This window comes from Musca domestica, unplaced genomic scaffold (genome assembly GCF_030504385.1).
Source record: "Musca domestica strain aabys unplaced genomic scaffold, Musca_domestica.polishedcontigs.V.1.1 31, whole genome shotgun sequence".
Classification (NCBI taxonomy): Eukaryota; Metazoa; Arthropoda; class Insecta; order Diptera; family Muscidae; genus Musca; species Musca domestica.
In genome coordinates, this window is record NW_026712309.1 from 8528990 (window position 1) to 8540470 (window position 11481).

The following is an 11481-nucleotide window of genomic DNA, read 5'->3' on the forward strand; positions in this document are numbered from 1 at the left end:
CCCTAACATTGTCGATGTAAAAATACTGCAAACGGAGAATCATTACAACAAGAGACTAACACTAGAGATGCTCCACATAAACAGTCTCCCAACAACAAGAATAAACAGCAAAACAGACATCGACAACACAGCCAACTGCTACAGGCAACTCACACGGGGTAGAGATCGTGCAATAAATAAATACTAATCAGTGCAATAATGTAACTTGACGGAGTAGAAACGCTACGCTAGCTTTAAGTTTATTATAAAAATTCATTTTAGTATTTATAAACTTGTAAGCGATCTTTGTTCTGTGTTAATATACCTGTTAGTATTAGAAAAAACTGTGATATAGTTAATAAGTCGTACTTTGTTTATTTTTTTATTGTAGGACTATTTCCCTGAAGATGAAATTCATTGAATTTCGAAATATTGGAATATTAAAATAAATACAACAACAAAGACCTCAAGCTCGAACAACACTTGTTTCGTTAAAATATAAAAAGGTCGAATAAAAAGAAAAACATTAATTTTTCTACTTTCTTCAATTTCGCAACCCATCTAAACATACATGACAAATAATATAAATTCTGCTTTTATTTTTATAATATTGAATTATACTAGTAATTTTTGCATTGTCAAAAAACATCAAACATCTAATTTTTCTCACAAATCGTAAACAACACATATGTCGTACACTACAGGTACATTATTTTTTTTAGTGTTCCGCCATGTGGTACACTATGATTTCGTAGTGCTCTGACTGCGGAAAACTACGATTTCGTAGTGCTCTGACTGCGGTACACTACGTTTTTAGTGCTCCGACTGCGGTACAGTACGATTCTTGTTGTGCTCCGGTACAGTATCACTAAAATATTTTTTAAGGGTTGTGCTCCGGTACGGTACATTATCTTAGTGTACCACTCCAACTCGGAATGGTACAGAACACTATGGTTCGGTACCATACTGTTTGTTTTCGAACGCTGCCTTCACCATACTATGGAGGGTATATTAATTTGTCATTCCGTTTGTAACTCATTGAAATAATGATCTTACACCCAACAAAGTATATATATTCTTGATCAGCGTAAATTTCTAAGACGATTTAGCCATGTCCGTCTGTCTGTTATAATCATGCTATCTTTCGAACGAATTGAGATAGAAGGCTAAAATTTTGCACACATCTATATTTTGCCAGTAGGCAGGTTAAGTTCGTAAATGGGCCATGTAGGTCCAAGTTATAATATAGCCCCCATATAACGGTACCTCCCGATATTCGGTATTTGGATGATTTTAGCGACATTATTCACCGGCATTGTTTCAAATTTGGCATTTGAAGTTCGAAATGGATACTACAGCCCATGGTACAATGATATCAAGGTAGGGCTATGATACCATATGATTTTAATTTTTTTATTTTCTTGGCTTAATATGTCATCTTTATTTGTTTATGTATGTGTTTTCTTTTCAATAACAAAAAAATTGTTCAGAAAATATTTAAATTCGGGTGTTTTCAAAATGTTTATTTCTACGTATGCATCGACAAAATCTAGAGTTTTTGTAGCGAAATAATCCTTTAGAGTTATATAGTACATGCTTTTGAAAAGAAGTGTTGACCTTTCATTCAGTTATCGCGTTTTTTCAAAATTCAAAATAAATGCAACAAGTTGTTTGATTTTTTTATTGTTTTGATACTAATTCTGACATTACAAGCCAAACAGGTAGACCTCTATACATGCAATTTTTTCAAAGTTGGCCTGCCTTCTCTTCATTGTACCATGCTACAGCCTAAGACAGAAAATTGTCTGTGCAGGTCCACGTCTTCGTATAGCCCCCATATAACGGTGCCTCCCGATATTCGGTATTTTGATGATTTTAGCGACATTATTCACCGGAATTGTGTAAAATTTGTTATTTGAAGTTCGCAATGAATACTGAGTCCTAAGACAGAAAATTGTTTATGCAGGTCCACGTCTTCGTACAGCCTCCATATAACGGTATCTCCCAATAATCGGTATTTTGATGACTGTACAGCTACATTATTCACCGATTTTTTTTCTAAGTTTCGCATTTAAATATTGTAATGGCTTATGAAAAAAAAATCTTATGCAGGTCCATATCGTCTTATTGACCCTAATATAACGGCTACATTCGGTATTTCTAAGATTTTAACGCATTTTATTGTTTTTGAGAATTGTCAAATTCGATCCAAATGGTGGAGGGTATTCAAAGTCCGGCCCGGCCGATTTTATAATATTCCAGGACCAAAAAAAATTAATGACACATCGCTGTAGGGCTCTATAGGATATATAGGAGATTTTAAACACTCAGCCATACTTTGTAAAATATTTATCTTTTTACACATACACTCATTAATTTTTCGATACCACAAAATAACAAGTAAATTATTTGCATAATAATCCATTACAACGCAACCACTAAAATACCCTTTTTCGTGGAAAATTAAGAATTTCAATTTTCAATGATTAAATACAAATTATTATCACCTCAGATTTGGTCCTTTTTTATTCTTTCTACCTATTCTCATATTTTTCTACTTTCTTCAATTTCGCAACCAATCTAAACATACATAACAAATAATTTAAATTCAGCTTTTATTTTCATAATATTGAATTTTACTAGTCATTTTTGCATTATCAAAAACATGAAAAATGTAATTTTTCTCACAAATCGTAAACAATACATGTGATACACTACGAATTTGTAGTGCTCCGGCTGCGGAACACTACGTATCACTAAAATATTTTTTAAGGGTTGTGCTCCGGTACGGTACATTATCTTAGTGTACCACTCCACCTCGGAACGGTACAGAACACTACGGTACATGAAATTAGAATTAATAATAATAATAGAAGAAATAATTGTTTTTCCTCCAAAGTTTTATTTTATCTTTCATTTAACAATTTTCATTCATGAATGATTGAAGACTGTCTTAATGGGCTTTTAGGACTGTCATTTCATATTTTAAACATTTTGTATACATTTTGACATTTTACATATATTTGTCTGTTTTTAAATTCGGTTGAAGAATCACTTGTCAAAAATTGTTTGTCGATACAAAAATTGTTAAAATATTGTCTCTTTTGTTCCCAGTTTTCTGTCAAAATTCCAACTTGTGGACAAAAAGCTTACCTCGGATGAGAGAAAAAAAAAACAAATTTACTTTCGTTTGAATGCACATACGCCATTCAACATTGTATCTTTTATTCATAATTTTCAGTATTACTGAAAAATTTCATAAAATTTTTCTATTTTGCATTTTTAAATGTCATAATTTATTTTTTTGATAAATTTTCTCTTTTGTTAGCCACGGTTGGTGTTCATTAAATATGCAATTTCGGCTGAAATATCTCCAATTATTTGTCAGAAAGGATGTAATTTAGGGATAAGCATAAAATTCTAAGTCAATTTAATGATATCTCTCTGTTTGTTGAAATTAGGATGCAGCCAATTTTAGAGCTATGAAATTTGATATAGGGCTTGACATTTTAAATAATAATTTGTATTGTATATATGATGATTGGTATTGAAAATTAGGTATATCGGTCCAATTAGGTATATCGGTCCTATGGAAAACATGCGTTAATTAATTGTTATCACGATGAACCTGGATAAAGATTTTGTGTGCAAATGTAATTCGGTAATTTATTCATACCAACCCTAAAGAATGTTACCCATTTTGGTAGAATTCTACCCACTGCGCAACCGTGGATGGCTTACATTTCATCGTAGTTCTGAGAGTGATTTGAATGGAACAAAGAACAAAAATCTTTGTTCTGATATTTTTTGTGAGGAATGAAGTAGATATTTCATAATTAATGGTCGAACAACGAATAGAGAGCGAATCACTTGCGATGTGAACTTAGCATTACTTCACTCAATAGTTGTGTTCCAGTACTTTTTAGTAGTAAAACTAGCAGAAAAGAGAACAGTACAAAATGCCACACTCATTTAGGTGTGCTCAAAAAATAAGGGAACGGAAAATGTCAACATTCAAAATTCCAAAAGAAAATAGTCTAAATCGGACTGGTGGAACCTTACAGAAATGGACGCCAAAATTAAAAAAATGAGTATTGAAAAAAAGTTAAAATTAATAATTATTTTTGAATGCTGTTTATTTAGAAAGTTTTGTTTTCAGAATGCGTTGAAGAGTATTTAGAGGTGGAGTTTTCTCAAATCCCAACCCCGGAGAAGGTGACATGGTTGGAGGCGCCGATTAAATTATTGTTAAATCTGCTAGAAGACTTGATGCCACAAGTTGGGAAGACAGCCAAGCCCTATATCAAATTTCATAGCTCTAAAAGAAAATGTTCGGAGTCAAAAGCGAACATCTTTCATTTTAAGCTTAATTTTTCAATTTACCTTTCATTACTTTTGCACTGTTTTCCAATACGTTTTCTTCGTCTGATTCCTCATTCAGCAAGTCCTCTTCACTCCTGGAATCATCGAAAAGTGAATACATCAATTGCTCCATATTTTCTCTTTTTGTTTTTGCACGACAGATATTAGTTTTCGTTACGCGCGAACCTTGAAATGTATCAATACGTTTTTCAACCTTGTTAGCCCTGCCAATTAAATGTCAAATTTACAATTTGCACATTTCTGCTCGTCCAAATTCATGTAGCTAAAACAAAATGTGCACCACTCAGCGCCATTTTTTCTCGAAAGAGCTGCAAGTTTCAAGTTTTGCTAGTTTTTGGAGTACGGGAACGCAGTGTTGCCAACATTTGGAAAGCTAGAAGCGTAATTAAAAACCAGAAAAGCGTAGATGGCGTAAAAACTTTCCTTAAAACTTAAAACTTTTTCTAACCAAAATGGCAAAATTGTCAATAAAACACTTTTTAAACTATCCTATACATAAGAGCATACATATTTTTAAAAAATATGATATATTAGGAACATTTTACATGTGGTTACAGACAGATACATTTTTACAAACAATTATGTTCACCCATAAAACCCATAGCTTCAAACGCAGTTGAAGTTCTGTAAACTCGTATAACAAAGCAGGCATGTATGAACTTACGTTTTTTATACCCTCCACCAAAAAAGGTATGGAGGGTATATTAAGTTCGTCATTCCGTTTGTAACTCATCGAAATAATCATTTTAGACCCAACAAAGTATATATATTCTTGATCAGCGTAAAATTCTAAGACGATTTAGCCTTGTCCGTCTGTCTGTCCGTCTGTTGTAATCACGCTACAGTCTAAACGAATTAAGATAGGAAGCTAAAATTTTGCACAGATCTCTCTTTTGTCTGCAGACAGGTCAAGTTCGAAGATATCGGTCCACGATATCGTATAGCCCCCATGTAACGGTACCCCGATATTCGGTATTTTGATGATTTTACCCACATTTTTCAACGGAATTGTCTGAAAATCCACACAAGGAGTTCCTTGTGGGTACTTTATACCTCGGCAGAGAATTATCTATATAGGTCCACGATATCGTATAGCACCCATGTAACGGTACCCCCCGATATTCGGTATTTTGATGATTTTACCCACATTTTTGAACAGAATTGTCTGAAAATCCACAAAAGGAGTTCCTTGTGGGTACTTTATACCTCGGCAGAGAATTATTTATATAGGTCTACAATATCGTATAGCCCCCATATAACGGTACCCCCCGATGTTCGGTATTTTACCCACATTTTTGAACGGAATTGTCTGAAAATCCACACAAGGAGTTCCTTGTGGGTACTTTATACCTCGGCAGAGAATTATCTATATAGGTCCACAATATCGTATAGCCCCCATATAACGGCACACCTCCATATTAGGTATTTTGATGATTTTACCCACATTTTTCGGTATTTTGATGATTTTACCCACATTTTTCAACGGAATTGTCTGAAAATCCACACAAGGAGTTCCTTGTGGGTACTTTATACCTCGGCAGAAAATTATTAATATAGGTCCACAATATCGTACAGCCCCCATATAACGGTACCCCCCGATATTCGGTATTTTGATGATTTTACCCACATTTTCAACGGAATTGTCTGAAAATCCACACAAGGAGTTCCTTGTTCCTCGGCAGAGAATTATCTATATAGATCCACGATATTGTATAGCCCTCATATAACGGTACCCCCGATATTCGGTATTTTGATGTTTTTAGCCATATTTTTCAACGGAATGGTCACAATGGGTTCCTTGTGAGCACTTTACCCACCGACTGAGAATTCTCTATATAGGTTAACGATAACGTATAGCTCCCATATAACGGTACCCCCCGATGTTCGGTATTTTGATGATTTTACCCACATTTTTGAACGGAATTGTCTGAAAATCCACACAAGGAGTTCCTTGTGGGTACTTTATACCTCGGCAGAGAATTATCTATATAGGTCCACAATATCGTATAGCCCCCATATAACGGCACACCTCCATATTAGGTATTTTGATGATTTTACCCACATTTTTCGGTATTTTGATGATTTTACCCACATTTTTCAACGGAATTGTCTGAAAATCCACACAAGGAGTTCCTTGTGGGTACTTTATACCTCGGCAGAGAATTATCTATATAGGTCCACAATATCGTATAGCCCCCATATAACGGCACGCCCCCATATTATGTATTTTGATGATTTTACCCACATTTTTCGGTATTTTGATGATTTTACCCACATTTTTCAACGGAATTGTCTGAAAATCCACACAAAGAGTTCCTTGTGGGTACTTTATACCTCGGCAGAGAATTATCTATATAAGTCCACAATATCGTATAGCCCCCATATAACGGTACCCCCCCATATTCGGTATTTTGATGATTTTACCCACATTTTCAACGGAATTGTCTGAAAATCCACACAAGGAGTTCCTTGTTCCTCGGCAGAGAATTATCTATATAGATCCACGATATTGTATAGCCCTCATATAACGGTACCCCCGATATTCGGTATTTTGATGTTTTTAGCCATATTTTTCAACGGAATGGTCACAAGGGGTTCTTTGTACACAAGGGGTTCCTTGTGAGCACTTTACCCACCGACTGAGAATTCTCTATATAGGTTAACGATAACGTATAGCTCCCATATAACGGTACCCCGCGATATTCGGTATTTTGATGATTTTAGCCACATTTTCCAATCGTATTGTCTGAAAATCCACACACGGAGTTCCTTGTGAGTACTTTACACGCAGACATAGATTTGTCTTTATAGGTCCAGAATATCGTATATCCCCCCATATATCGGCACCTTCCTATATTAGATATTTTAAAGATTTTAAAAGAATTTTTATTGGATTTTATTTTTTTGAAAATTTTCTAATTCGTTCCAAATGGTGGAGGGTATTCAAAGTTCGGCCCGTTTCGTTTATTTTACTTTTCCTTCAATGATTTATAATACACAAAATTCTTAGTTTTATTTTGGTTTATTAAAAAAGAGTTACATGTAAACAAACAAACTTCAATGGCAGGAATGAAAGACACGTAAAGAATTTGCAGTAAAGAACTTGCAATAAGTAGATGCCATACAATCAAAATATTCGAATGTATAAACGTTGCCACATTTTAAAATGTAAAACACGCTATAAGCACCAACAGAAAAATATGAAAAGCGTACGTACAGTGTTATTTTTTCGCACTAAGTTGGCATCGCTGCGGGAACGCGTTGTAGCAGAATTAGCACTAATTAGTACTTGCAGTAAAAATGCATAGTACAATTAAATCAAGGTAAACTCATTTCAAATTATAATGCCCATCTCCACACTGAATAGAAAATAGGATCCCCTCTCTGATTTATCTAAAAATTGGTATTTGTGAGTCATAATGGGTCCTAGTTCGTGTGGCGAAACATTGTATGTATAGGACCACGTTTTGGTATAGTCCCCATATAACGGTACCTCCCAATATTCGGTATTTTGATGATTTTTGACACATTTTTTACGAATATCTCTGAAAATTTGGTAGTTGTAGATCATAATGGGTCCCAGTTCGTATGGCGAGTCATTGTAGTTATAGGTCCACGGTTTGGTATAGCCCCCATATAACGGTACCTCCCGATATTCGGTAATTTGATGATTTTTGCCACATTTTTTCACGTATTTGTCTGAAAATTGGTATTTGTAGGTCATAATGGGTTCTAGCTTCGTTGGCGAAACCTTGCATGTAGGTCCATGATTTGGTATATCCCCCATATAACGGTATCCTCCGATATTCGGTATTGTGATGGTTTTTGCCACATTTCTTCTAATGTTTCCTTTACCCTAAGGTGGAGGGTATTAAAAGTTTGGTCCGGCCGAACTTAATGTTCTTTTACTTGTTTTTCATTCAAAATATTCAATTCGAAACTTGGTTTGACTATTCATTGTCCCAGCAGCTGTTTCGATGCGTCTACCTATATTCTTCTACCATGGTTGATGTATTCACGAATAAGGAACTTGCCATGCGTTTACACATGGTAAATGAGTTGTATATCACTTTTTACCCTCCACCTTTAAAAAGGAGGGTAGGTTAGGTTAAAGGACGCGCGGTTATCGTTTGGTAACAGGTCCACGCGGAGACCTACTGTTCCATTGTGTTCATCCTAGAAATAATAATAAAAGAAAGGAATGGGTAATGGAAGAGAGTGAAGATAGAATTATACAGTATGATCTACGGCTAAAGAATTTGCCGTGTTGTCTTTAGCCACTTGAATTTTCTGGCTAATTGAAGAATTACTGTAGGGTCAGTTTTAGAAAAAGAAGACAGATCATGTGACACTAGTTCCCCGACCAACCTGTCTCCCATGTTAATGAGTGCTGGGCAGTGGCAGAGCAAGTGTTCGACTGTCTCAATTTTTTCTTCATCTTGACAGATCCTACAGTAGTCAATGTCATCGCTATCCCATTTCGAGGTCATTGCCCTCACCTTACAGTGACCTGTGATGATACCCACCACAAGTTTTAAATCAGGTTTCGACAATGACAGTAGCGACTTTGTTCTCTTCTCCGAGAGTATGGGCCAGATTATTTTGGAGATGGTACAACCCATTTCGTCCAGCCATCTTTGTTGGATTCTCTCAGAGTAGTGTCTGTGAATAACCTGTAGGAAGTGGCACAGTGGTGGTTTAACCGAGTTATTTAGTTCAATTGTAGTTGATTCGGATCCTAGCCTGGCCAATTCGTCTGCAGTCTCCTTGCCTGGAATATTATAATGACCTGGAACCCAACAGAGCTAGATGGACAACCCAGTGTTTTCCAAGGCTCTTCTGCAGTTCAAAACAACCCTACACTTAAAGGTATAGGAATTTAAGGCCTTCAGTGCAGCCTAACTATCGACGTATATATCCACCGGACCGCTAATCTCAGTATTCCTCGTGACCAGCAAGTCTGTGGATTTTTTGACCGCAGAGATTTCCGCCTGGAATACGCTACAATCGTTTCCAAGCTTGTAGGATTCACGAACTTTAAGGGTATCACAGAAGACACCAGTTCCCGTTCCACATTCCATCTTCGAACCATTGGTATAAACAGCTATGCCGTGGAAAGGTGGGTTGTTATGGGTTCAGGTTCAGTATGAATAGAGTGCCATCGAGGCTCGGTTACTCGGTGTTCCTCTTCCAACTTAACTGGATGTCGAGGATAGCGCCAAGGTATTTGGCCTCTGATGTGAGGTTTAAAGTGACTCCATCTAGCATCGGTGGTATAAACGAAGGATAATTACGTTTCTTTGTAAAGAGGACGAGCTCTGTCTTTGATGGGTTCACACCTAGTCTATTGCGACGCGCCCACCTTGATAGGGTGACTAGAGCTCCCTGCATCAGATCAGAGATTGTTTGCAGGAATTTCCTAGCAATCAATGGGATGACATTATCAGCGTATGCGACTACCTTTGTACCTTTTTCTCTAGATCTATGAGTGATAGGACACCACCTTGCGGCGTGCCCCTAGTGACCGATTTCCTGACGGATGTTTCCCCTAATGATAATTCTGATACTAAGCATCGTGTCAATCAAATCTATGAGGAGTACCTATGAGGAGGAGGAGGTACCCTAAGTTTAAAAAGTGAATCATAAATGGATTCTAACGTGACGTTGTTGAAGGCTCCCTCAATATCGAGGAAGGCAGCCAAAGTAAACAAGGAGCCATTCAACTTCTTCTCTATGTACCCTACGACATGTTTCAACAGATTTACCTTTCATGTAGCCATGCTGAGCAGTGATGATGACGGTCTTGAGCAATAAAGATCTGATCTCTATGTCTATCAGTCTTTCCAGTGTTTTCAACAGGAAGGATGAGAGACTTATCGGTCTGTAGTCGTTGGGAAATGAATGAATCGGTTTCCCTGCTTTGGGGATGTAAGTAACTGTGACTTCCATCCATGATTCAGGGATGTAGGATAGACACACGCAAGCTTTGAAAATCTCCCCCAGTATTGGGGATATTGACGCTGAGACATGCTGGGTCATAGCGGGAATAATGCCGTCTGGCCCTGGGATTTAAACGGCTTGAATGTGTCTAAAGCCCACTTAATTTCGGATGAGCTTACAATTTTGTCGGCCAGATTTTGGTCCCTAGCCGTATAGTCGCGATGCACTTGATCGGTTTGCCCATTGCTTACCGTGTCAGTACAGCCGGGGAAGTGGATGCTGGCTAGCAGATTGAGAGTCTCTAGTCCAGAGTCGGTCCACGTGCCATCAGTCCGTTTTATACTTCTTATGGATTTAGGATCCTTCTATATCTATTTGTCTATATCGAGGGTTGAGGTTAAGACCAACAGACGAAACAGTGAAGCCTAGGTATAGCCAGATCCGCAAATTTGGGTTTCTATGAAGTTTCTGATGAATTCCCTCTTCTAAGACTTTGAAAACTATCTTACGGTGATTTGAAAACGAGCACTCAGGAGAAATTTTCCAGTCTTGTATAAGAGATTCATCCTTGTTAGTGTGGGTGAGGTCAATGACATCTGCCCTGTCTTTGATTTGAAATGTTGCATCATTGTTCCTATTACATATTTTGAGATTATATTTCAAGATAAAATCAAATATGGACTCACCTCTGACATTGGTATCATTGCTGCCCCATTGGAAGTGGTGGGCGTTGGCATCACAACCCATGATTAGATGCCCTTTGTCAACCAGATCTGTAAGCAGCTCCTCTCCTTCGCGGCCCGGTGGGTCTGGTCGCTCGTACGGTAGGTAGAATGAATATGAGAACCCTCCCGGATTTATTTTCCATTCTCGCCACCGTAGTGTATCCTCCACTGTAGTTGCTAAGGAAGGTACCTTTTCACCATTGGAGACCGCGTAAGAGACGTACTGCCCACTCCCTAGTCCAGTTACCCTACTGTTTTATATATAGAGTTCCTGAACCAGGACTATGTCTACTTCAGCTTTCGTGAGGGATAGGAGGAGCTCGGCAGCAGCCGCTTTGTAGTGATGCAGATTAATCTGCATGATGCTAAGTAGCTGCTGTTTCCTTTCTTCTAATGCAACGGCGTTAGCCGGAAACAGATCCAACCGGCGTCAAATAGCAGCTTGCCCCTACGA

The 11481-nt window shown here is 37.3% G+C and overlaps 1 long non-coding RNA gene across 1 annotated transcript; it reads right to left on the reverse strand.

Moving 5' to 3' along the window:
* Positions 1 to 4097: 4097 nt before the first annotated feature.
* Positions 4098 to 5006, reverse strand: LOC109613823 (uncharacterized). The gene is made up of 2 exons (XR_002195214.2): positions 4363 to 5006; positions 4098 to 4297 (listed from the first exon to the last, which is right to left on the reverse strand). It is a non-coding gene; the product is annotated as an uncharacterized LOC109613823 (long non-coding RNA).
* Positions 5007 to 11481: the final 6475 nt, after the last annotated feature.